General features: G+C 42.1%; 1 protein-coding gene across 1 annotated transcript in view; it reads left to right on the forward strand.

Annotated features, from left to right (window-relative positions):
- Positions 1-26,929, forward strand: part of GART (phosphoribosylglycinamide formyltransferase, phosphoribosylglycinamide synthetase, phosphoribosylaminoimidazole synthetase) — a 360,923-nt gene that overhangs the window by 103,819 nt on the left and 230,175 nt on the right. The window lies entirely within an intron of this gene.

Raw genomic sequence — 26,929 nt, forward strand, 5'->3', positions numbered from 1 at the left:
TGTATAGTCACAGCCCGGCCCGACCGCACCATAAGACTAAGTGCAGCTCGCTCCTGTGACAGGAGCGAGCTGCACTTAGTCTTATGGCGCGGTCGGTAAAATCTCATGCTTTATCTGAATCCTGAAAGAAAAAAAATTGCGTTTTGTGTCCCTTTTAATTGCTCAAATGTACTATGCATATGCCAAAATTACTTTATTGGTTTAAAGTAGAACAATTGAGTGTTTGGGGGACAGGACATTGGGAGGGAGAGATACTAGTTTATAAAAGAATAGTGTATCCTTTATGGCTGTAACTTAATGAGAGAACCTGTATGACCTATATGTACATGTAAACTTTATATCACTTGTACTTAAATGTAATTTGTGTTTCTGGAGTATAAACAGGACTATTTTTTGTATTGTGGATCTTGTGTATAAGATTCCCAATTTCTGGCATTGTTTTGATCTATTGTCCTCTTGTAATTTAAAAAAAGATATTGAGATATAATCTAAAGGAAAATGTATTGAGATATTGGAGTAGTGCAGGTGATGTTATACTCCGATACCAACCAAATGAATAAAAATAAAATCCTCCTAAACATATACATTGTTGCTTCTATTTGTTTTTTTTAATGAAACTCCTTTCTGTTATTTCCCTGTACCCTTCTACATGTCTATAAAATGATATATTCAAAGTGGTGCATTAAAAAGTCTGAAAATTATCACTGCAAAGATGCGAACTGCTTTAGTGATTACTTTTTTTCTGCTTGGAAACCAATATGGTGGTAGGCCACATTCGCAAGTCTCTTGCACTGCCTACTGGTCTGCACGCTGGTTGTGGTGAGGTCATATGGAAAATGGCTGAAAGGGAAACGTGTAACCACAGCAACATGCGCAGTTACCACTTAAACTGATCATTTTTCAAAGGAACATTGTTTTTAAATACAACACCAAAAGTTTCTCAAAGTTTGATTGAAACAGTTTGTTTTGTAGTCACATTGTTTATTTTGACATTTGAACTGAGCTTTAAAATCTGTGATCTTTGAAAACAATGAAAAATTAAGTTTTCTGCTTTTAACAACCAGGAAATAAGTGACCCTTGGCGTATCATACTGAAAATTTACTTTGTTTGGAAGCTTCACTTTCCTTCCAAACTTGGCATCCTCAAAACATTTTGTCATTTTAACTGGTACTGTTTCAGAACTGGCAGTACCTACACAGCTGCCTTGGTTAATTTCAAACAGTTTAGAAAGTTTACCCTCACCTTAATCATTCACACACTTGAAGTACAGCAATAGAAACCAAATAAATTCTGTGCAGATAAGACATCCCATACTTGATAATAACCTAAAAATGACAAAAGTGTATTCAACAATGGATCAAAAATGCAATGTTCTTTAAATGTCACATTCTTCTGGAAGGACCTTATGTTTACTGAGAATCTGCCTGATAATTGCTTGACCCTGCTGCTGTGATATCTAGTAGATGCTTTCAGACCATTAATAAAAAGCATAAATAAAAGAGAGAAGCGCTCAACCTGGAAACGAACAATAGCATAATAGCTTGTTCTATGGCTAGTTACCACCCAAGAAGCAGCCTCTTTTTGCTCAACATGTGCCTTTCACAGAGAAAAACTTTCCAGAAGCATATCAGTCTGATCCTGACTTCACAGTACAGTCCAGCCCCGAAATACCAGGCAATTCTTCTCTGAACGAGAGAAACAGCAAAACCCCACACGTACGTTTCGGCCTATTGTGGGCCTCGTCAGTGAGGTGCAGCCATATCCCTCTAGGCACACTGAGCAACGGGTCCACGTCTGGATTCCCGCATCACACTTAGGGAGACTTCCCAAAATGTCATAATGTGCATAAATAAAAAGAGAGAAGCGCTCAACCTGGAAACGAACAATAGCATAATAGCTTGTTCTATGGCTAGTTACCACCCAAGAAGCAGCCTCTTTTTGCTCAACATGTGCCTTTCACAGAGAAAAACTTTCCTGAAGCATATCAGTCTGATCCTGACTTCACAGTACAGTCCAGCCCCGAAATACCAGGCAATTCTTCTCTGAACGAGAGAAACAGCAAAACCCCACACGTACGTTTCGGCCTATTGTGGGCCTCGTCAGTGAGGTGCAGCCATATCCCTCTAGGCACACTGAGCAACGGGTCCACAATAGGCCGAAACGTACGTCTGGGGTTTTGCTGTTTCTCTCGTTCAGAGAAGGATTGCCTGGTATTTCGGGGCTGGACTGTACTGTGAAGTCAGGATCAGACTGATATGCTTCAGGAAAGTTTTTCTCTGTGAAAGGCACATGTTGAGCAAAAAGAGGCTGCTTCTTGGGTGGTAAATAGCCATAGAACAAGCTATTATGCTATTGTTCGTTTCCAGGTTGAGCGCTTCTCTCTTTTTATTTATGCAAATTATGACATTTTGAGAAGTCTCCCTAAGTGTGATGCGGGAATCCAGACGTGGACCCGTTGCTCAGTGTGCCTAGAGGGATATGGCTGCACCTCACTGACGAGGCCCACAATAGGCTGAAACGTACGTCTGGGGTTTTGCTTTTTCTCTCGTTCAGAGAAGGATTGCCTGGTATTTCGGGGCTGGACTGTACTGTGAAGTCAGGATCAGACTGATATGCTTCAGGAAAGTTTTTCTCTGTGAAAGGCACATGTTGAGCAAAAAGAGGCTGCTTCTTGGGTGGTAACTAGCCATAGAACAAGCTATTATGCTATTGTTCGTTTCCAGGTTGAGCGCTTCTCTCTTTTTATTTATGCTTTCAGACCATTGTTTCTCCTGTTAAGTGTAGTCAGTCCACGGGTCATCCATTACTTATGGGATTATATCTCCTCCCTAACAGGAAGTGCAAGAGGATCACCCAATCAGAGCTGCTATATAGCTCCTCCCCTCTACGTCATACCCAGTCATTCTCTTGCACCTAACTAATAGATAGGACGTGTGAGAGGACTGTGGTTGTTAAACTTAGTTTTTATTTCTTCAATCAAAAGTTTGTTATTTTAAACTGCACCCGAGTGTGTTGTTTCTTCTCAGGCAGCATTAGAAGAAGAATCTACCTGAGTTTGTGTATGATCTTAGCGGTCGTAACTAAGATCCACTTGCTGTTCTCGGCCATTCTGAGGAGTGAGGTAACTTCAGAACAGGGGATAGCAGGCAGGGCTCACCTGCAAGGAGGTATGTTGCAGTATATTATTTTCTAAGGAATGGAATTGACTGAGAAAATACTGCTAATACCGATGTAATGTAAGTGCAGCCTTAAATGCAGTAGTAGCGACTGGTATCAGGCTGATATGTATGTATGTATACTCTGAGGTATTTCTGGGGAATGGAATTTCACTAAGGAAATACTGTATATATTTAAGTAATATTTGAGCCTACACTGCAGTGAAAGCGACTAGCAGCAGGCTTATTAATAACATTTCATAATTTCATTTTTAAAACGTTTACTGGCATGTTAATCGTTTTTTTCTGAGGTACTTGGTGATAAAACTTTATGGGCATGATTTTTACCACATGGCTGTCGTTTGTTCTGAATAAAATCAGTTTACTGAGCTTCCCCACTGTTGTAATATGAGTGGGAGGGGCCTATTTTAGCGCTTTATTGCGCAGTAAAAATTTAGTCACAGTCTTCCTATTTCTTCCTCCATGATCCAGGACGTCTCTACAGAGCTCAGGGGTCTCCAAAACTAGTTTTGAGGGAGGTAATCACTCACAGCAGACCTGTGAGAGTGTGTTTTGACTGTGATAAAAACGTTAATATTAAATTGTTATCCGTTTTTGGGTATTAAGGGGTTAATCATCCATTTGCTGGTGGGTGCAATCCTTTGCTAACTTAATACATTTACTGTGAAAATTTGGTTGCTATAACTAATTTGGTTCTTTGTTATTTCAACTGTGACAGTTTTTTGTGCTTCTTAAAGGCACAGTAGCGTTTTTTATATTGCTTGTAAATTTATTTGAAAAGTATTTTCCAAGCTTGCTAGTCTCATTGCTAGTCTGTTTAAACATGTCTGACACAGATGAATCTCTTTGTTCAATATGTTTAAAGGCCAATGTGGAGCCCAATAGAAATTTGTGTACTAATTGCATTGATGCTACTTTAAATAAAAGCCAATCTGTACATGTAAAGAAAATTTCACCAGACAACGAGGGGGAAGTTATGCCGACTAACTCTCCTCACGTGTCAGTTCCTTCGCCTCCCGCTCAGGAGGTGCGTGATATTGTGGCGCCAAGTACATCAGGGCGGCCCATACAAATCACTTTGCAAGACATGGCTAATGTTATGACTGAAGTACTATCTAAATTGCCAGAATTTAGGGGTAAACGCGATCACTCTGGGGTAAGAACAGAGTGCGCTGATAATAATAGAGCCATGTCTGATACTGCGTCACAATTTGCAGAACATGAGGACGGAGAGCTTCATTCTGTGGGTGACGGATCTGATCCAAGTAAACTGGACTTAGACATTTCAAATTTTAAATTTAAGCTTGAGAACCTCCGTGTATTACTAGGGGAGGTATTAGCGGCTCTGAATGATTGTAACACGGTTGCAATTCCAGAGAAAATATGTAGGCTGGATAAATATTTTGCGGTACCGGCGTGTACTGACGTTTTTCCTATACCTAAAAGGCTTACAGAAATTGTTAACAAGGAGTGGGATAGACCCGGTGTGCCTTTTTCACCCCCTCCTATATTTAGAAAAATGTTTCCAATAGACGCCACCACACGGGACTTATGGCAGACGGTCCCTAAGGTGGAGGGAGCAGTTTCTACTCTGGCTAAGCGCACCACTATCCCGGTGGAGGATAGCTGTGCTTTTTCAGATCCAATGGATAAAAAGTTAGAGGGTTACCTTAAGAAAATGTTTGTTCAGCAAGGTTTTATATTACAACCCCTTGCATGCATTGCGCCTGTCACGGCTGCAGCGGCATTCTGGTTTGAGTCTCTGGAAGAGACCCTTAGCACAGCTACATTGGATGAGATTATAGACAAGCTTAAAGTCCTTAAGCTAGCTAATTCATTTATTTCTGATGCCGTAGTACACTTAACTAAACTTACGGCTAAGAACTCCGGATTCGCCATTCAAGCGCGTAGAGCGCTGTGGCTTAAATCCTGGTCAGCCGATTTGACTTCTAAATCTAAATTGCTTAACATCCCTTTCAAAGGGCAGACATTATTCGGGCCCGGTTTGAAAGAAATTATCGCTGACATTACTGGAGGTAAGGGCCATGCCCTGCCTCAAGACAGGGCCAAACCAAGGGCTAAACAGTCTAATTTTCGTGCCTTTCGTAACTTCAAGGCAGGAGCAGCATCAACTTCCTCCGCTCCAAGACAGGAAGGAACTGTTGCTCGCTACAGACAGGGCTGGAAACCTAACCAGTCCTGGAACAAGGGCAAGCAGGCCAGAAAACCTGCTGCTTGCCCCTAAGACAGCATGAAGTGAGGGCCCCCAATCTGGAAACGGATCTAGTGGGGGGCAGACTTTCTCTCTTCGCCCAGGCTTGGGCAAGAGATGTCCAGGATCCCTGGGCGTTAGAGATCATATCTCAGGGATATCTTCTGGACTTCAAAGCTTCTCCTCCAAAAGGGAGATTTCATCTTTCAAGGTTGTCAGCAAACCAGATAAAGAAAGAGGCGTTTCTACGCTGTGTACAAGACCTTTTACTAATGGGAGTGATCCACCCAGTTCCGCGGTCGGAACACGGACAAGGGTTTTACTCAAATCTGTTTGTGGTTCCCAAAAAAGAGGGAACCTTCAGACCAATCTTGGACTTAAAGATCCTAAACAAATTCCTAAGAGTTCCATCGTTCAAAATGGAAACTATTCGGACCATCTTACCTATGATCCAAGAGGGTCAGTACATGACCACAGTGGATTTAAAGGATGCCTACCTTCACATACCGATTCACAAGGATCATTATCGGTATCTAAGGTTTGCCTTCCTAAACAGGCATTACCAGTTTGTAGCTCTTCCCTTCGGGTTAGCTACAGCTCCAAGAATCTTTACAAAGGTTCTGGGCTCTCTTCTGGCGGTACTAAGACCGCAAGGAATAGCGGTAGCTCCGTACCTAGACGACATTCTGATACAAGCGTCAAGTTTCCAAACTGCCAAGTCTCATACAGAGTTAGTTCTGGCATTTCTAAGGTCGCATGGGTGGAAGGTGAACGTAGAAAAGAGTTCTCTCTTACCACTCACAAGAGTTCCCTTCTTGGGGACTCTTATAGATTCTGTAGAAATGAAAATTTACCTGACAGAGGACAGGTTATCAAAACTTCTAAATGCTTGCCGTGTCCTTCATTCCATTCAACACCCGTCAGTGGCTCAATGCATGGAGGTAATCGGCTTAATGGTAGCGGCAATGGACATAGTACCTTTTGCACGCCTGCATCTCAGACCGCTGCAATTGTGCATGCTAAGTCAGTGGAATGGGGATTACTCAGATTTGTCCCCTATGCTAAATCTGGATCAAGAGACCAGAGATTCTCTTCTATGGTGGCTTTCTCGGCCACATCTGTCCAGGGGGATGCCCTTCAGCAGGCCAGATTGGACGATTGTAACAACAGACGCCAGCCTGCTAGGTTGGGGCGCTGTCTGGAATCATGGACTCAGGAGGAGAGACTCCTTCCAATAAACATTCTGGAATTAAGAGCAGTTTTCAATGCTCTTCTGGCTTGGCCTCAGTTAGCAACTTTGAGGTTCATCAGGTTTCAGTCGGACAACATCACGACTGTGGCTTACATCAACCATCAGGGAGGGACAAGGAGTTCCCTAGCGATGATGGAAGTCTCAAAGATAATTCGCTGGGCAGAGTCTCACTCTTGCCACCTGTCAGCGATCCACATCCCAGGCGTGGAGAACTGGGAGGCGGATTTCCTAAGTCGCCAGACTTTTCATCCGGGGGAGTGGGAACTTCATCCGGAGGTGTTTGCCCAACTGCTTCATCATTGGGGCAAACCAGATCTGGATCTCATGGCGTCTCGCCAGAACGCCAAGCTTCCTTGTTACGGATCCAGGTCCAGGGACCCGGGAGCGGTACTGATAGATGCTCTGACAGCACCTTGGGTTTTCAACATGGCTTATGTGTTTCCACCATTCCCGATGCTTCCTCGATTGATCGCCAGGATCAAACAGGAGAGAGCATCAATGATTCTAATAGCGCCTGCATGGCCACGCAGGACCTGGTATGCAGATCTAGTGGACATGTCGTCCTGTCCACCATGGTCTCTGCCTCTGAGACAGGACCTTCTGATTCAGGGTCCTTTCAAACATCCAAATCTAATTTCTCTGAGGCTGACTGCATGGAGATTGAATGCTTGATTCTATCAAAGCGGGTATTCTCGGAGTCAGTGATTGATACCTTAATACAGGCTAGGAAACCTGTTACCAGGAAAATTTACCATAAAATATGGCGTAAATACTTATATTGGTGCGAATCCAAGAGTTACTCATGGAGTAAGGTTAGGATTCCTAGGATATTGTCTTTTCTACAAGAAGGTTTAGAAAAGGGCTTATCTGCTAGTTCGTTAAAGGGACAGATCTCAGCTCTGTCTATCCTTTTACACAAACGTCTGTCAGAAGTTCCAGACGTTCAGGCTTTTTGTCAGGCTTTGGCTAGGATTAAGCCTGTGTTTAAGACTGTTGCTCCGCCGTGGAGCTTAAACTTAGTTCTTAACGTTCTGCAAGGTGTTCCGTTTGAACCCCTTCATTCCATTGATATCAAGCTGTCATCTTGGAAAATTCTGTTTTTAATGGCTATTTCCTCGGCTCGAAGAGTCTCTGAGTTATCGGCCTTACATTGTGATTCTCCTTATCTGATTTTTCATTCAGACAAGGTAGTTCTGCGTACTAAACCTGGGTTCTTACCTAAGGTAGTCACTAACAAGAATATCAATCAAGAGATTGTTGTTCCATCATTGTGCCCTAACCCTTCTTCAAAGAAGGAACGACTTCTGCACAATCTGGACGTCGTCCGTGCCCTGAAATTTTATTTGCAGGCAACTAAGGATTTTCGTCAAACTTCTTCCCTGTTTGTCGTTTCTTCTGGACAGAGGAGAGGTCAAAAAGCTTCGGCTACCTCTCTCTCTTTTTGGCTTCATAGCATAATACGTTTAGCATATGAGACTGCTGGACAGCAGCCTCCTGAAAGGATTACAGCTCATTCTACTAGAGCTGTGGCTTCCACTTGGGCCTTTAAGAATGAGGCCTCTGTTGAACAGATTTGCAAGGCTGCAACTTGGTCTTCACTTCACACTTTTTAAAATTTTTACAAATTTGACACTTTTGCTTCTTCGGAGGCTGTTTTTGGGAGAAAGGTTCTACAGGCAGTGGTTCCTTCCGTGTAAAGATCCTGCCTGTCCCTCCCGTCATCCGTGTACTTTTAGCTTTGGTATTGGTATCCCATAAGTAATGGATGACCCGTGGACTGACTACACTTAACAGGAGAAAACATAATTTATGCTTACCTGATAAATTCCTTTCTCCTGTAGTGTAGTCAGTCCACGGCCCGCCCTGTTGTTTACGGCAGGTCTAAATTTTTAAATTAAACTCCAGTCACCACTGCACCCTATAGTTTCTCCTTTCTCGTTTGGTTTCGGTCGAATGACTGGGTATGACGTAGAGGGGAGGAGCTATATAGCAGCTCTGCTTGGGTGATCCTCTTGCACTTCCTGTTAGGAATGACCCGTGGACTGACTACACTACAGGAGAAAGGAATTTATCAGGTAAGCATAAATTATGTTTTTTCTTCATTTCATCCCTGCTTAAAGGGACAGTCAAGTCCCAAAAAAACTTTCATATTTCAAATAGGGCATGTCATTTTAAACAACTTTCCAATTTAATTTTATCACCAATTTTGCTTTGTTCTTTTGGTATTCTTAGTTGAAAGATAAACCTAGGAGGTTCATATGCTAATTTCTTAGACCTTGAAGGCCGCCTCTAATCTAAATGCATTTTGATAGTTTTTCACCACTAGAGGGCATTAGTTCACGTGTTTCATATAGATAACATTGAGCTCATGCATGTGAATTTACTATGGAGACAGCTCTGATTGGCTAAAATGCAAGTCTGTCAAAAGAACTGAAATAAGGGGGCAGTCTGCTGAGGCTTAGATACAAGGTAATTACAGAGGTAAAACGTGTATTATAACTGTGTTGGTTATGCAAAACTGGGGAATGGGTAATTAAGGGATTATCTGTCTTTTAAAACAACAAAAATTCTGATGTTGACCGTCCCTTTAATGTAGAATACTGCCACTATATTAGCACTTCCATAGCTATAATCTTCAGATGATCCGGAAAATTTTGAAGGACCATACTAACCATCTTGAATTTGAATATATTCGTTGTAGTATTTTTCTAGCATCCACTCTCCCTTGGCAAAGCTGTTTTGTAGAGTCACTCCTGATCCTAAGGTCTTGTAATCGAATACAAGTTGAGAACTTCATGTTGAGATGCAAATATTTAAAAAAAGAGTGAATGGGCACACCCTCCATCCATTGTATTCTCTATACTTGCCTAAAGTACCTTTGGGAATACAAATGAAAATGCAAACCCTGGCCTTTGTGCAGGTCAGTTAGCCTTAGCTGCTGTAGAAGAAGTAGGCTCATGAATATGAAGGGTATTTTGACAGCCTTAATAAAATAGAAAAGTGTAGATAGGTATAAAGATATTGGCACTTAACCAACTGCGGCGTCAGCATTGTCAGCCTCTTCCATGTATGATATGCGAGATATATTGGCTTCTTACATTCCATACGGTCTGCTTCAAGCTCCCCACAATTTGTGTGAAAAGTATGTTGGATACAGAGTATGAACAAAGTGGGCCATGATATTGTAACAAAGAAATCACTATTTTCAAGCTTCTCTCGTGCATATTGAGCACAAGTGTGCGGCATTATCATTATTTAGGGTATTTTGACTCTTTCTAGAGCTATAAAGAATGAGAGGACGACGCAATAATTAAAATGAGCCGAAATGTGGGCCAAAAGAAATAATTGTCCGTATACTTAAACACTGCTGTGAGGTACTGAAAGGGACATGCCAACTTCTATTGTCAAATTTGCTTAATACTCTTGGTATCCTTTGTTAAAGGAGCAGAAATGCACTGCTGGGAGCTAGCAGAATACTTTGGGTGAGCTAATGACTAGGCATATTTTGCAGCCACAAATCACCAGCTATCTCCCAGTAGTGCATTTCTGCTTCTGAACCTACCTGGGTAATATGCTTTTTAAAAAGGACACAAAGAGAAAATAAAGTACATTATACTACAGAACAAACTGGACTGTTTACATTGCACATTCTACCTGAATCATGACCGCTTAAAGGGAAAGTCTACTTCAATTCTTTTATTGATTAAAAAGATAAATAATCCCTTTATTACCCATTCCCCAGATTTGCATAACCAACACTTTTTTATATTAGTATCTAATCCTCTGCAGACTGCCCCTTTGCCTAAAATGCAAATTTGTCAAAAGAGATTAGATAATCGATGGTGACTCATAAATAACTCCACAGTAGTGAGTGCAATGTTAACTATATGGCACACATAAATTAGTACTGTCTGTGAAAAACTGTCTTAATGCACTGAGATAAGAGACAGCCTTTAAGGGCTTAGAAATCTGCATACGATCCTACCCAGGTTTAGCTTTCAACATAGAATATCAGAGAGCAAAGCAAATTTGATGATAAAAGTAAATTGGTTTATAATTGCATGCCCTATCTGAATCATTAAACTTTCACTTTCATTTTGACTAGACAGTCCCTAGAATTGCAGTGTTATCCATCATTCCCAAGAGGCGGCCAGAGAAATTTTTATATATAAAAAATTAAGAAAGGGATAATACTGAGTTGCTAAAAGTAAAAACCATAACTAGACACCTGCTGGTAGATATTAGACATGACTCAGGAATGTTGTGAGATAACCGTCTTTAAAGGGACATTAAACACTTAAGATAGTAATATAACATGATAAATCATATGTATATAAAAACTCTGCAATATACTTTAATTTTTTTGTCCCCTTTTCCTTTAATATATTTCTGAAATTGTGAGCTTTTTAGTTCCTGTTAGAAATGGAAGTGCAGAACACTGTTGTATTCCACACAGCCATTGGCTACTCAATGTAGTGACCTATTTATAACTGTCCCTAATTGGACACAGCAACAAGGCAGCTCCCATTGTTTTATAGACACTAAAACTTTACACTTATTTTGTCAATATTTAAACAGCTAATGAAAGTTTAAAAGTACATCTTGTTATTCTCAGACTAATCTTTTATTTGAATGCTTTATTCTATCTAGCATTTATTTAGTGTTTAATGTCCCTGTAAAAAATGTCCTAATTTATTTTTTGCTAGATGATATTCAGTATTTCATTAGAACCTACCATCATCCTTCTTAACTGCTTACCTAGGCTATGGGAAAAAAAACACAAACTCAATGGTTGCATTAAGATGATGAAGTATTAATGTTTGAAAAAAAATATACTATGTGTATGTAGGAAAACAAGATATATATATATATATATATATATATATATATATATATATATATATATATATATATATATATATATATATATATATATATATATATACATACACACTTTTTTTTACATTTTTTTACTTTTTTTCTCTCTCAAAATTCTCTTTTTATGGGAAGATAAAACAGACTATTCGCTTTTTACAATACATTTTTTATTTATTTCAAGGCTTTATCATGCGTCAAAATATTTACTGGTAAACATAAAGATGGCAAGTGGAAAATGATATAACTTTAGCAAATACCAAATTATAGCATTGATGAACATTGTTTCACTAAGTTTCTTTCACTGTCTATCGTTTCTATCTTGGCCAAGTTAGCTCCACCTGGTAGTAACACCTACCAGTGAGAACCCCTCCCCGAAGGGGCGTGGACAGAACTGCCCACTCCCCCTGAACATAGGTAACTTCCAGACAGTATCACCCCCTCCTCCTAGTTCTGTCCAGTCTTGAAGGTTGACAGAGCTGGGAGACCCTCTCCATATTTTTTTACTAGTTTTTTGTTTCTTTAGTTGATGTGTGGGCATTACCTGGCTTCCCTAAGGGTTATACCATTACCCATTTTTATTGCACAGCAAAGTTCTTTGTCCTCAGGGCACTGTGGTTCTGTGCAGGTGGTGGATGCTTCACCCGAAGCTGTCTTGTGGAGGCCGCCATCTTAACTGTGACGTCATCAGGACGCAGCGACATGGGGGCCGTATTTGAGGGCTGTACCAGTGGCGCGAGCACCAATCTCTAGAGCCTTGGCTTTGGCTTGCCAGTGCATTTGTCTGCTGCTTTTCATAATGGATCTTTCTTTGAAAAATTTATAAAAATAGATGATTTTTTTTATTGCCAATGATCTCACGTGGTGCCAGAGATATGTAGTTAAAACTTTACCAACTGTTGGTGCTCTGCCCAGGACTGTGCTGAACTCAAAAGATTTTAATTTTCCTCCTCGCAAGGTAATTTAATCAGTGTCAGTTTCTAATGCAATTTGCAAGTTTGCTAGAAAACAAATTAACGAACATGGTTACCCCAAAGTATAATTAAAAAAAACACATAACTAATAACGAAGCTTTTTAATAACATATGTTGGAACTCACAATCATTTGATCAAATTACTGATTAAATTTAGAATTTTGGGAATGTGTTCCTTCCAATTTATATGAACTGTAGATTTAAATTAGCGTATTGCGGAGCCAGTTGCAAATTGTTTAAGAGAAGGAACTAGTTTATATGTAAAATAATCCTGGAGATTAAGCTGTGTCATAAATCCTTATATTCCAAAATATATTGCAATTAAAGGCTCATGCAACCCAAACTTTTTTTCTTTTGTGATTCATATAGAGCATGTATATGTAAACAGCTTTCCAGTTTACTTAATTCGCTTGGTAGCCTTTCTTGAAGGAGCAGCAATGCACTCCTAAGAACTAGCTGAACAAAAAGGCATATATATGCGGCTAGCTAGTGTACCTACCTCATGAATATACCTTCAACAAATGATACCAAAAGATCAGAGAACATTTGATAAATGAGGTACATTTTAAAGTTGTTTAAAATAGTATATTCTATCTGAATCATAAAATAAAAAATTGGGTTTTCAAGTCCATTTAAATATTTACAAGCCAGACAAGATGATGGTTACCTAGCTATGCTATGCCTTTTAGTTATTGTCAGGCTCATTTGTAGCCACTTTCTCTTGTAAGGTGTATCCAGTCCACGGATTCATCCATTACTTGTGGGATATTCTCCTTCCCAACAGGAAGCTGCAAGAGGATCACCCACAGCAGAGCTGTCTATATAGCTCCTCCCCTAACTGCCACCTCCCAGTCATTCTCTTGCAGCTCTCGACAAGGGAAGCAGCTAGAGAGATGTGCATTAATGTAGTTTATCTTCAATCAAAAGTTTGTTATTTTCAAATGGTACCGGAGTTGTACTATTTTAGCCTCAGGCAGAAAGTTGAAGAAGAGTCTGCCTGTGGTCGTTGATGATCTTAGCAGGTTGTAACTAAGATCCATTGCTGTTCTCACACATAACTGAAGAGATGGGTAACTTCAGCTGGGGGAATAGCGTGCAGGGTCTCCTGCTCTGAGGTATGTGCAGTTTTAAATTTTTCTAGAGAAATAAGCTAGAAAATGCTGACGATACCAGATTTATTTAAGGTAAGCCTGATTACATTGTTTTAATAACGACTGGTATCATGCTTGCTGTAAAGGGTAATATTTTTATTATTTACTCTCATTACTGAATAGATATAACGTTTGCTTGAGGTATATAAACGTTTATTTCATATTGGTGATAAAACTTTATTCTGGGGCCCAGTTTTTCCACATGGCTGACTAGATTTTGCCTAGGGATAGTTTTTTTAAGGCCCTCTCACTGTGAGTACAGGTTGGGTGGGGCCTATTTTCCATTAGTTTTTGCAGCTTGAGACAGCCAGCTTCCCTGAAGGAGTCCCCTGAACATATAGGACCTCTCTAAGGGGTTTTTGTGCCTTCCAAAGTCGTCGTATGGGCAGGTAGGGCCACAGTAGAGCTGTGGCAGTTTGTTGTGACTGTTTAAAAACGTTTATATCGTTTTTTTTATCCGGTTTTGAAACTAAGGGGTTAATCATCCATTTGCAAGTGGGTGCAATGCTCTTTCAGCCTATTATACACACTGTAAACATTTTGTAAGATTTACTGCTTTTTTCACTGTTTTAGCAGTTTCTGTGATTGCTTTTTTTCTCTTAAAGGGACAGTACTGGTTTTAGTTTTTGCTTGTTCAGTTATTAAAGTGTTTTCCAAGCTTGCTGGTCTCATTACTAGTCTGTTTAAACATGTCTGACATAGAGGAAACTCATTGTTCATTATGTTTAGAAGCCATTGTGGAACCCCCTCTTAGAATGTGTACCAAATGCACTGATTTTACTATAGATTACAAAGACCATATTCTGGCTTTAAAAAATTTATCACCAGAAGAAATTGCCAAGGAGTAAGTTATGCCGTCTAACTCTCCCCACGTGTCAGATCCTATAAATCCCGCTCAGGGGACGACCAAGTACTTCTAGCGCGCCCATTGCGTATACCTTGCAAGACATGGTGGCAGTTATGAATCATACCCTTACAGAGGTATTATCTAAACTGCCAGGATTGAAAGGAAAGCGAGACAGCTCTGGGACTAGAATAAATACAGAGCTCTCTGACACTTTAGTAGCTATCTCTGATACACCCTCACAATATAATGAAGCTGAAGCAGGGGAGCTTCAATCTGTGGGTGATTTTTCTGATTCAGGGAAGATACTTCAATCTGATTCTGATATGTCTACATTTAAATTTAAGCTTGAACACCTCCGCGTATTGCTCAGGGAGGTTTTAGCAACTCTGGACAACTGTGACACTATTGTAGTCCCAGAGAAATTATGTAGATTGGATAAATACTATGCAGTACCTACTTACACTGATGTTTTTCCAATCCCTAAAAGGTTTTCTGAAATTATTACTAAGGAATGGGATAGACCAGGTGTATCATTCTCTCCCCCTCCTGTTTTTAAAAAGATGTTTCCTATAGACGCCGCTACACGGGACTTATGGCAGACGGTCCCTAAGGTGGAGGGAGCAGTTTCTACTCTAGCTAAGCGTACCACTATCCCTGTCGAGGACAGTTGTGCTTTTCTAGATCCAATGGATAAAAAATTAGAGGGTTACCTTAAGACATTTTTTATTCAACAAGGTTTTATTCTCCAGCCTCTTGCATGCATTGCCCCAGTCACTGCTGCCGGGGCTTTCTGGTTTGAGTCCCTAGAGGAGGCTCTACAGGTTGAAATCCCGTTGGAAGATATTAAGCTTAGAGCCCTTAAGTTAGCCAATTCATTTTTTTCTGACGCCGTTCATTTAACCAAGCTAACGGCTAAAAATTCAGGTTTTGCTATTCAGGCACGTAGGGCGCTATGGCTTAAATCCTGGTCAGCTGACGTGACTTCAACGTCTAAACTTCTCAACATTCCCTTCAAAGGACAGATCCTATTCGGGCCTGGACTGAAGGAGATAATTTCTGGCATCACTGGAGGAAATGGTCACGCCCTTCCTCAAGACAGGTCCAACAAATTAAGGACCAAACAGTCTAGTTTTCGGCCCTTTCGAAACTTCAAGAGTGGCGCAGCTTCAACTTCCTCTAACACAAAAAAAGAGGGAACTTTTGCCCAGTCTAAGCCGGTCTGGAGACCTAACCAGGCTTGGAACAAGGGGAAACAGGCCAAGAAGCCTGCTGCTGCCTCTAAGACAACATGAAGGAGCAGCCCCCCATCCGGAAACGGATCTAGTAGGGGGCAGACTCTTCACCCAGGCTTGGGCAAGAGATGTCCAGGATCCCTGGGCATTGGAAATTGTGTCCAAGGGTTATCTTCTGGAATTCAAAACCTCTCCCCCAAAAGGGAGATTTCATCTCTCACTTTTATCTGCAAACCAGATAAAGAGAGAAGCATTCTTACATTGTGTTCAAGACCTCCTAGTTATGGGAGTGATGCACCCAGTTCCGCAGGAGGAACAGGGATAGGGCTTTTATTCAAATCTGTTTGTTGTTGCCAAGAAAGAGGGAACATTCAGACCAATCTTAGATCTCAAGATCTTAAACAAATTTCTCAGAGTCCCATCCTTCAAGATGGAGACTATTCGAACCATCCTTCCTATGATCCAGGAGGGTCAATACAGGCACTACCAGTTTGTGGCTCTTCCCCTCGGGTTGGCCACGGCACCAAGAATCTTAACAAAGGTTATAGGGTCCCTTCTAGCGGTCCTAAGACCGCGGGCTCTAGCAGTAGCCCCTTACTCAGACGACATTCTGATACAGGCGTCGACTTTTCAAGTTGCCAGGTCTCACTCGGACATTGTTCTGGCATTTCTGAGGTCGCATGGGTGGAAAGTGAACAAAGAAAAAAGTTCTCTATCCCCTCTCACAAGAGTTTCCTTCCTATGAACTCTGATAGATTCTGTAGAAATGAAGATTTACCTGACAGAGGCCAGGTTGTCGAAACTTCTAAATTCCTGCCGTGTTCTTTATTCTACTTCTCACCCTTCAGTGGCTCAGTGTATGGAAGTAATCGGCTTAATGGTAGCGGCAATGGACATAGTGCCGTTTGCCCGCCTACATCTCAGACCGCTGCAACTCTACATGCTCAGTCAGTGGAATGGGGATTACACAGATTTGTCCCCTCTACTAAATCTGGATCAAGAGACCAGGGATTCTCTTCTCTGGTGGTTATCTCGGGTCCACCTGTCCAAGGGTATGACCTTCCGCAGGCCAGATTGGACAATAGTAACGACAGATGCCAGCCTTCTGGGCTGGGGTGCAGTCTGGAACTCCCAGAAGGCTCAGTGCTTGTGGACTCAGGAGGAGACACTCCTTCCGATAAACATTCTGGAACTAAGAGCGATATTCAATGCTCTTCAGGCTTGGCCTTAGCTAGCTGCGGTCAGGTTCATCAGATTTCAGTCGGACAACATCACGACTGTAGCTTACATCAACCATCAAGGGGGAACAAGGAGTTCCCTAGCAATGTTGGAGGTTTCAAAAATAATTCTATGGGCAGAGGTTCACTCTTGCCATCTATCAGCTATCCATATCCCAGGAGTAGAGAACTGGGAGGCGGATTTTCTAAGTCGACAGACTTTTCATCGGGGGAGTGGGAACTCCATCCGGAGGTGTTTGCACAGTTGAATCAACTTTGGGGCAAACCAGAACTGGATCTCATGGCGTCTCGTCAGAACACCAAGCTTCCTTGTTACGGGTTCAGGTCCAGGGATCCCAAGGCAGCGCTGATAGATGCTCTAGCAGCGCCTTGGTCTTTCAACCTGGCTTATGTGTTTCCACCGTTTCCTCTGCTCCCTCGTCTGATTGCCAAGATCAAGCAGGAGAGAGCTTCGGTGATTTTGATAGCTCCTGCGTGGCCACGCAGGACTTGGTACGCAGATCTGGTGGACATGTCATCCTTTCCACCTTGGACTCTGCCGCTGAGGCAGGACCTTCTACTTCAAGGTCCCTTCAAACATCCAAATCTAATTTCTCTGCGTCTGACTGCTTGGAGATTGAACGCTTGATTTCTCCAACATAGGTGTGTCCGGTCCACGGCGTCATCCTTACTTGTGGGATATTCTCTTCCCCAACAGGAAATGGCAAAGAGCCCAGCAAAGCTGGTCACATGATCCCTCCTAGGCTCCGCCTTCCCCAGTCATTCTCTTTGCCGTTGTACAGGCAACATCTCCACGGAGATGGCTTAGAGTTTTTTGGTGTTTAACTGTAGTTTTTATTATTCAATCAAGAGTTTGTTATTTTAAAATAGTGCTGGTATGTACTATTTACTCTGAAACAGAAAGGTGATGAAGATTTATGTTTGTAAGAGGAAAATGATTTTAGCAACCGTTACTAAAATCGATGGCTGTTTCCACACAGGACTGTTGAGAGGAATTAACTTCAGTTGGGGGAAACAGTGAGCAGACTTTTGCTGCTTGAGGTGTGACACATTTCTAACAAGACGATGTAATGCTGGAAGCTGTCATTTTCCCTATGGGATCCGGTAAGCCATTTTTATTACATAAGAAAAAAAGGGCTTCACAAGGGCTTTTAAGACTGTAGACATTTTCTGGGCTAAAACGATTGATATATAAACATATTTCTCCAACATAGGTGTGTCCGGTCCACGGCGTCATCCTTACTTGTGGGATATTCTCTTCCCCAACAGGAAATGGCAAAGAGCCCAGCAAAGCTGGTCACATGATCCCTCCTAGGCTCCGCCTACCCCAGTCATTCTCTTTGCCGTTGTACAGGCAACATCTCCACGGAGATGGCTTAGAGTTTTTTAGTGGCTCCACCTTGGAAGCTACCTTTGAGACGAGACCTTCTTGTTCAGGGTCCGTTCGAACATCCGAATCTGGTTTCACTCCAGCTGACTGCTTGGAGATTGAACGCTTGATCTTATCGAAGCGAGGGTTCTCAGATTCTGTTATCGATACTCTTGTTCAGGCCAGAAAGCCTGTAACTAGAAAGATTTACCACAAAATTTGGAAAAAATATATCTGTTGGTGTGAATCTAAAGGATTCCCTTGGGACAAGGTTAAGATTCCTAAGATTCTATCCTTCCTTCAAGAAGGATTGGAAAAAGGATTATCTGCTAGTTCCCTGAAGGGACAGATTTCTGCCTTGTCTGTGTTACTTCACAAAAAGCTGGCAGCTGTGCCAGATGTTCAAGCCTTTGTTCAGGCTCTGGTTAGAATTAAGCCTGTTTACAAACCTTTGACTCCTCCTTGGAGTCTCAACTTAGTTCTTTCAGTTCTTCAGGGGGTTCCGTTTGAACCCTTACATTCCGTTGATATTAAGTTATTATCTTGGAAAGTTTTGTTTTTAGTTGCAATTTCTTCTGCTAGAAGAGTTTCAGAATTGTCTGCTCTGCAGTGTTCTCCTCCTTATCTGGTGTTCCATGCAGATAAGGTGGTTTTACGTACTAAACCTGGTTTTCTTCCAAAAGTTGTTTCTAACAAAAACATTAACCAGGAGATTATCGTACCTTTTCTGTGTCCGAAACCAGTTTCAAAGAAGGAACGTTTGTTGCACAATTTGGATGTTGTTCGCGCTCTAAAATTCTATTTAGATGCTACAAAGGATTTTAGTCAAACATCTTCCTTGTTTGTTGTTTATTCCGGTAAAAGGAGAGGTCAAAAAGCAACTTCTACCTCTCTCTCTTTTTGGATTAAAAGCATCATCAGATTGGCTTACGAGACTGCCGGACGGCAGCCTCCCGAAAGAATCACGGCTCATTCCACTAGGGCTGTGGCTTCCACATGGGCCTTCAAGAACGAGGCTTCTGTTGATCAGATATGTAGGGCAGCGACTTGGTCTTCACTGCACACTTTTACAAAATTTTACAAGTTTGATACTTTTGCTTCTTCTGAGGCTATTTTTGGGAGAAAGGTTTTGCAAGCCGTGGTGCCTTCCATTTAGGTGACCTGATTTGCTCCCTCCCTTCATCCGTGTCCTAAAGCTTTGGTATTGGTTCCCACAAGTAAGGATGACGCCGTGGACCGGACACACCTATGTTGGAGAAAACAGAATTTATGTTTACCTGATAAATTACTTTCTCCAACGGTGTGTCCGGTCCACGGCCCGCCCTGGTTTTTTTTTTAATCAGGTCTGATAATTTATTTTCTTTAACTACAGTCACCACGGTACCATATGGTTTCTCCTATGCTAATATTCCTCCTTAACGTCGGTCGAATGACTGGGGTAGGCGGAGCCTAGGAGGGATCATGTGACCAGCTTTGCTGGGCTCTTTGCCATTTCCTGTTGGGGAAGAGAATATCCCACAAGTAAGGATGACGCCGTGGACCGGACACACCGTTGGAGAAAGTAATTTATCAGGTAAACATAAATTCTGTTTTTATACTTCATAGCTTTGAGGAATTATTTTATTCTTGGGAATTATGTAAAATAACCGTCAGGCACTGTATTGGACACCTTATCCTCTAGGGGCTTTCCCTAATCATAGGCAGAGCCTCATTTTCGCGCCTCTATTGCGCACTTGTTTTTAGGAAGCATGACATGCAGATGCATGTGTTAGGAGCTCTGATACACAGAAAAGACTTTCTGAAGGCGTCATTTGGTATCGTATTCCCCTTTGGGCTTGGTTGGGTCTCAGCAAAGCAGATACCAGGGACTGTAAAGGGGTTAAATATAAAAACGGCTCCGGTTCCGTTATTTTAAGAGTTAAAGCTTTCAAATTTGGTGTGCAATATTTTTAAGGCTTTAAGACACTGTGGTGAAATTTTGGTGAATTTTGAACAATTCCTTCATACTTTTTCACATTTGCAGTAATAAGGTGTGTTCAGTTTAAAATTTAAAGTGACAGTAACGGTTTTATTTTAAAACGTTTTTTGTACTTTGTTATCAAGTTTATGCCTGTTTAACATGTCTGAACTACCAGATAGACTGTGTTCTGTATGTGGGGAAGCCAAGGTTCCTTCTCATTTAAATAGATGTGATTTATGTGACACAAAATTTAGAGAAAATGATGCCCAAGATGATTCCTCAAGTGAGGGGAGTAAGCATGGTACTGCATCATCCCCTCCTTCGTCTACACCAGTCTTGCCCACACAGGAGGCCCCTAGTACATCTAGTGCACCAATACTCCTTACTATGCAACAATTAACGGCTGTAATGGATAATTCTATCAAAAACATTTTAGCCAAAATGCCCACTTATCAGCGAAAGCGCGACTGCTCTGTTTTAGAAAATACTGAAGAGCATGAGGACGCTGATGATATTGGTTCTGAAGTGCCCCTACACCAGTCTGAGGGGGCCAGGGAGGTTTTGTCTGAGGGAGAAATTTCAGATTCAGGGAAAATTTCTCAACAAGCTGAACCTGATGTGATTACATTTAAATTTAAATTGGAACATCTCCGCGCCCTGCTTAAGGAGGTGTTATCTACTCTGGATGATTGTGAGAATTTGGTCATTCCAGAGAAATTATGTAAAATGGACAAGTTCCTAGAGGTCCCGGGGCCCCCCGAAGCTTTTCCTATACCCAAGCGGGTGGCGGACATTGTAAATAAAGAATGGGAAAGGCCCGGCATACCTTTCGTCCCTCCCCCTATATTTAAGAAATTGTTTCCTATGGTCGACCCCAGAAAGGACTTATGGCAGACAGTCCCCAAGGTCGAGGGGGCGGTTTCTACTCTAAACAAACGCACCACTATACCCATAGAAGATAGTTGTGCTTTCAAAGATCCTATGGATAAAAAATTAGAGGGTTTGCTTAAAAAGAGAGGAGATTTTGGACAGAATTCATGCTCTCAAATTGGCTAACTCTTTCACCCTAGACGCCACTTTGCAATTGGCTAGATTAGCGGCGAAAAATTCTGGGTTTGCTATTGTGGCGCGCAGAGCGCTTTGGCTAAAATCTTGGTCAGCGGATGCGTCTTCCAAGAACAAATTGCTTAACATTCCTTTCAAGGGGAAAACGCTGTTTGGCCCTGACTTGAAAGAGATTATTTCTGATATCACTGGGGGCAAGGGCCACGCCCTTCCTCAGGATAGGTCTTTCAAGGCCAAAAATAAACCTAATTTTCGTCCCTTTCGCAGAAACGGACCAGCCCCAAGTGCTACGTCCTCTAAGCAAGAGGGTAATACTTCTCAAGCCAAGCCAGCCTGGAGGCCAATGCAAGGCTGGAACAAAGGAAAGCAGGCCAAGAAACCTGCCACTGCTACCAAGACAGCATGAGATGTTGGCCCCCGATCCGGGACCGGATCTGGTGGGGGGCAGACTCTCTCTCTTCGCTCAGGCTTGGGCAAGAGATGTTCTGGATCCTTGGGCGCTAGAAATAGTCTCCCAAGGTTATCTTCTGGAATTCAAGGGGCTTCCCCCAAGGGGGAGGTTCCACAGGTCTCAATTGTCTTCAGACCACATAAAAAAACAGGCATTTTTACATTGTGTAGAAGACCTGTTAAAAATGGGAGTGATTCATCCTGTTCCATTAGGAGAACAAGGGATGGGGTTCTACTCCAATCTGTTCGTAGTTCCCAAAAAAGAGGGAACATTCAGACCAATCTTAGATCTCAAGATCCTAAACAAGTTTCTCAAGGTTCCATCGTTCAAAATGGAAACCATTCGAACAATTCTTCCTTCCATCCAGGAAGGTCAATTCATGACCACGGTGGATTTAAAGGATGCATATCTACATATTCCTATCCACAAGGAACATCATCGGTTCCTAAGGTTCGCATTCCTGGACAAGCATTACCAGTTTGTGGCACTTCCGTTCGGATTAGCCACTGCTCCAAGAATTTTCACAAAGGTACTAGGGTCCCTTCTAGCGGTGCTAAGACCAAGGGGCATTGCAGTAGTACCTTACTTGGACGACATTCTGATTCAAGCGTCGTCCCTTCCACAAGCAAAGGCTCACACGGACATTGTCCTGGCCTTTCTCAGATCTCACGGGTGGAAAGTGAACGTAGAAAAAAGTTCTCTATCTCCGTCAACAAGGGTTCCCTTCTTGGGAACAATAATAGACTCCTTAGAAATGAGGATTTTTCTGACAGAGGCCAGAAAATCAAAACTTCTAAACTCTTGTCAAGTACTTCATTCTGTTCCTCTTCCTTCCATAGCGCAGTGCATGGAAGTAATAGGTTTGATGGTAGCGGCAATGGACATAGTTCCTTTTGCGCGAATTCATCTAAGACCATTACAACTGTGCATGCTCAGTCAGTGGAATGGGGATTATACAGACTTGTCTCCGACGATACAAGTAGATCAGAGGACCAGAGATTCACTCCGTTGGTGGCTGTCCCTGGACAACCTGTCACAGGGGATGAGCTTCCGCAGACCAAAGTGGGTCATTGTCACGACCGACGCCAGTCTGGTGGGCTGGGGCGCGGTCTGGGGACCCCTGAAAGCTCAGGGTCTTTGGTCTCGGGAAGAATCTCTTCTCCCGATAAATATTCTGGAACTGAGAGCGATATTCAATGCTCTCAAGGCTTGGCCTCAGCTAGCAAAGGCCAAATTCATACGGTTTCAATCAGACAACATGACTGTTGCGTACATCAACCATCAGGGGGGAACAAGGAGTTCCCTGGCGATGGAAGAAGTGACCAAAATCATTCAATGGGCGGAGACTCACTCCTGCCACTTGTCTGCAATCCACATCCCAGGAGTGGAAAATTGGGAAGCGGATTTTCTGAGTCGTCAGACATTTCATCCGTGGGAGTGGGAACTCCATCCGGAAATCTTTGCCCAAATTACTCAGTTGTGGGGCATTCCAGACATGGATCTGATGGCCTCTCGTCAGAACTTCAAGGTTCCTTGCTACGGGTCCAGATCCAGGGATCCCAAGGCGACTCTAGTAGATGCACTAATAGCACCTTGGACCTTCAAACTAGCTTATGTATTCCCGCCGTTTCCTCTCATCCCCAGGCTGGTAGCCAGGATCAATCAGGAGAGGGCATCGGTGATCTTGATAGCTCCTGCGTGGCCACGCAGGACTTGGTATGCAGACCTGGTGAATATGTCATCGGCTCCACCATGGAAGCTACCTTTGAGACGGGACCTTCTTGTTCAAGGTCCGTTCGAACATCCGAATCTGGTCTCACTCCAACTGACTGCCTGGAGATTGAAAGCTTGATCTTATCAAAGCGAGGGTTCTCAGATTCTGTCATTGATACTCTTGTTCAGGCCAGAAAGCCTGTAACTAGAAAAATCTACCACAAAATATGGAAAAAATATATCTGTTGGTGTGAATCTAAAGGATTCCCTTGGGACAAGATAAAAATTCCTAAGATTCTATCCTTTCTTCAAGAAGGTTTGGAGAAAGGATTATCTGCAAGTTCTTTGAAGGGACAGATTTCTGCCTTATCTGTGTTACTTCACAAAAAGCTGGCAGCTGTGCCAGATGTTCAAGCCTTTGTTCAGGCTCTGGTTAGAATCAAGCCTGTTTACAAACCTTTGACTCCTCCTTGGAGTCTCAATTTAGTTCTTTACATTCCGTTGATATTAAGTTATTATCTTGGAAAGTTTTGTTTTTGGTTGCAATTTCTTCTGCTAGAAGAGTTTCAGAATTATCTGCTCTGCAGTGTTCTCCTCCTTATCTGGTGTTCCATGCAGATAAGGTGGTTTTGCGTACTAAACCTGGTTTCTCCAACATAGGTGTGTCCGGTCCACGGCGTCATCCTTACTTGTGGGATATTCTCTTCCCCAACAGGAAATGGCAAAGAGCCCAGCAAAGCTGGTCACATGATCCCTCCTAGGCTCCGCCTACCCCAGTCATTCTCTTTGCCGTTGTACAGGCAACATCTCCACGGAGATGGCTTAGAGTTTTTTAGTGTTTAACTGTAGTTTTTATTATTCAATCAAGAGTTTGTTATTTTGAAATAGTGCTGGTATGTACTATTTACTCAGAAACAGAAAAGAGATGAAGATTTCTGTTTGTATGAGGAAAATGATTTTAGCAACCGTCACTAAAATCCATGGCTGTTCCACACAGGACTGTTGAGAGCAATTAACTTCAGTTGGGGGAACAGTGTGCAGTCTCTTGCTGCTTGAGGTATGACACATTCTAACAAGACGATGTAATGCTGGAAGCTGTCATTTTCCCTATGGGATCCGGTAAGCCATGTTTATTACGATCGTAAATAAGGGCTTCACAAGGGCTTATTAAGACTGTAGACTTTTTCTGGGCTAAATCGATTCATTATTAACACATATTTAGCCTTGAGGAATCATTTTATTTGGGTATTTGGATATAATAATATCGGCAGGCACTGTTTTAGACACCTTATTCTTTAGGGGCTTTCCCAAAGCATAGGCAGAGCCTCATTTCTCCAACATAGGTGTGTCCGGTCCACGGCGTCATCCTTACTTGTGGGATATTCTCTTCCCCAACAGGAAATGGCAAAGAGCCCAGCAAAGCTGGTCACATGATCCCTCCTAGGCTCCGCCTTCCCCAGTCATTCTCTTTGCCGTTGTACAGGCAACATCTCCACGGAGATGGCTTAGAGTTTTTTAGTGTTTAACTGTAGTTTTTATTATTCAATCAAGAGTTTGTTATTTTAAAATAGTGCTGGTATGTACTATTTACTCTGAAACAGAAAAGAGATGAAGATTTCTGTTTGTAAGAGGAAAATTATTTTAGCAACCGTTACTAAAATCGATGGCTGTTCCACACAGGACTGTTGAGAGGAATTAACTTCAGTTGGGGGAACAGTGAGCAGGCTTTTGCTGCTTGAGGTATGACACATTCTAACAAGACGATGTAATGCTGGAAGCTGTCATTTTCCCTATGGGATCCGGTAAGCCATTTTTATTACAGAAAGAAAAAAAGGGCTTCACAAGGGCTTTCTAAGACTGTAGACATTTTCTGGGCTAAATCGATTTATATTTTATACTCCATAGCCTTGAGGAATTATTTTAATCTTGGGAATTATGTAAAATAACCGGCAGGCACTGTATTGGACACCTTATTCTCTAGGGACTTTCCCTAATCATAGGCAGAGTCTCATTTTCGCGCCTGTATTGCGCACTTGTTTTTGAGAAGCATGACATGCAGATGCATGTGTGAGGAGCTCTGATACATAGAAAAGACTTTCTGAAGGCGTCATTTGGTATCGTATTCCCCTTTGGGCTTGGTTGGGTCTCAGCAAAGCAGATACCAGGGACTGTAAAGGGGTTAAATATAAAAACGGCTCCGGTTCCGTTATTTTAAGGGTTAAAGCTTCCAAATTTGGTGTGCAATACTTTTAAGGCTTTAAGACACTGTGGTGAAATTTTGGTGAATTTTGAACAATTCCTTCATACTTTTTCGCAATTGCAGTAATAAAGTGTGTTCAGTTTAAAATTTAAAGTGACAGTAACGGTTTATTTTAAAACGTTTTTTGTACTTTGTTATCAAGTTTTGCCTGTTTAACATGTCTGAACTACCAGATAGACTGTGTTCTGAATGTGGGGAAGCCAAGGTTCCTTCTCATTTAAATAGATGTGATTTATGTGACACAAAATTTAGAGAAAATGATGCCCAAGATGATTCCTCAAGTGAGGGGAGTAAGCATGGTACTGCATCATCCCCTCCTTCGTCTACACCAGTCTTGCCCACACAGGAGGCCCCTAGTACATCTAGCGCGCCAATACTCCTTACTATGCAACAATTAACGGCTGTAATGGATAATAATATCAAAAACATTTTAGCCAAAATGCCCACTTATCAGCGAAAGCGCGACTGCTCTGTTTTAGAAAATACTGAAGAGCATGAGGACGCTGATGATATTGGTTCTGAAGGGCCCCTACACCAATCTGAGGGGGCCAGGGAGGTTTTGTCTGAGGGAGAAATTTCAGATTCAGGGAAAATTTCTCAACAAGCTGAACCTGATGTGATTACATTTAAATTTAAATTGGAACATCTCCGCGCTCTGCTTAAGGAGGTGTTATCCACTCTGGATGATTGTGAGAATTTGGTCATTCCAGAGAAACTATGTAAAATGGACAAGTTCCTAGAGGTCCCGGGGCCCCCCGAAGCTTTTCCTATACCCAAGCGGGTGGCGGACATTGTAAATAAAGAATGGGAAAGGCCCGGTATACCTTTTGTCCCTCCCCCCATATTTAAAAAATTGTTTCCTATGGTCGACCCCAGAAAGGACTTATGGCAGACAGTCCCCAAGGTCGAGGGGGCGGTTTCTACTCTAAACAAACGCACCACTATACCCATAGAAGATAGTTGTGCTTTCAAAGATCCTATGGATAAAAAATTAGAAGGTTTGCTTAAAAAGATGTTTGTTCAGCAAGGTTACCTTCTACAACCAATTTCATGCATTGTTCCTGTCACTACAGCCGCGTGTTTCTGGTTCGATGAGCTAGAAAAGGCGATCAATAATAATTCTTCTTCTTATGAGGAGATTATGGACAGAATT

Source organism: Bombina bombina, chromosome 3 (genome assembly GCF_027579735.1).
Source record: "Bombina bombina isolate aBomBom1 chromosome 3, aBomBom1.pri, whole genome shotgun sequence".
NCBI lineage: Eukaryota > Metazoa > Chordata > Amphibia > Anura > Bombinatoridae > Bombina > Bombina bombina.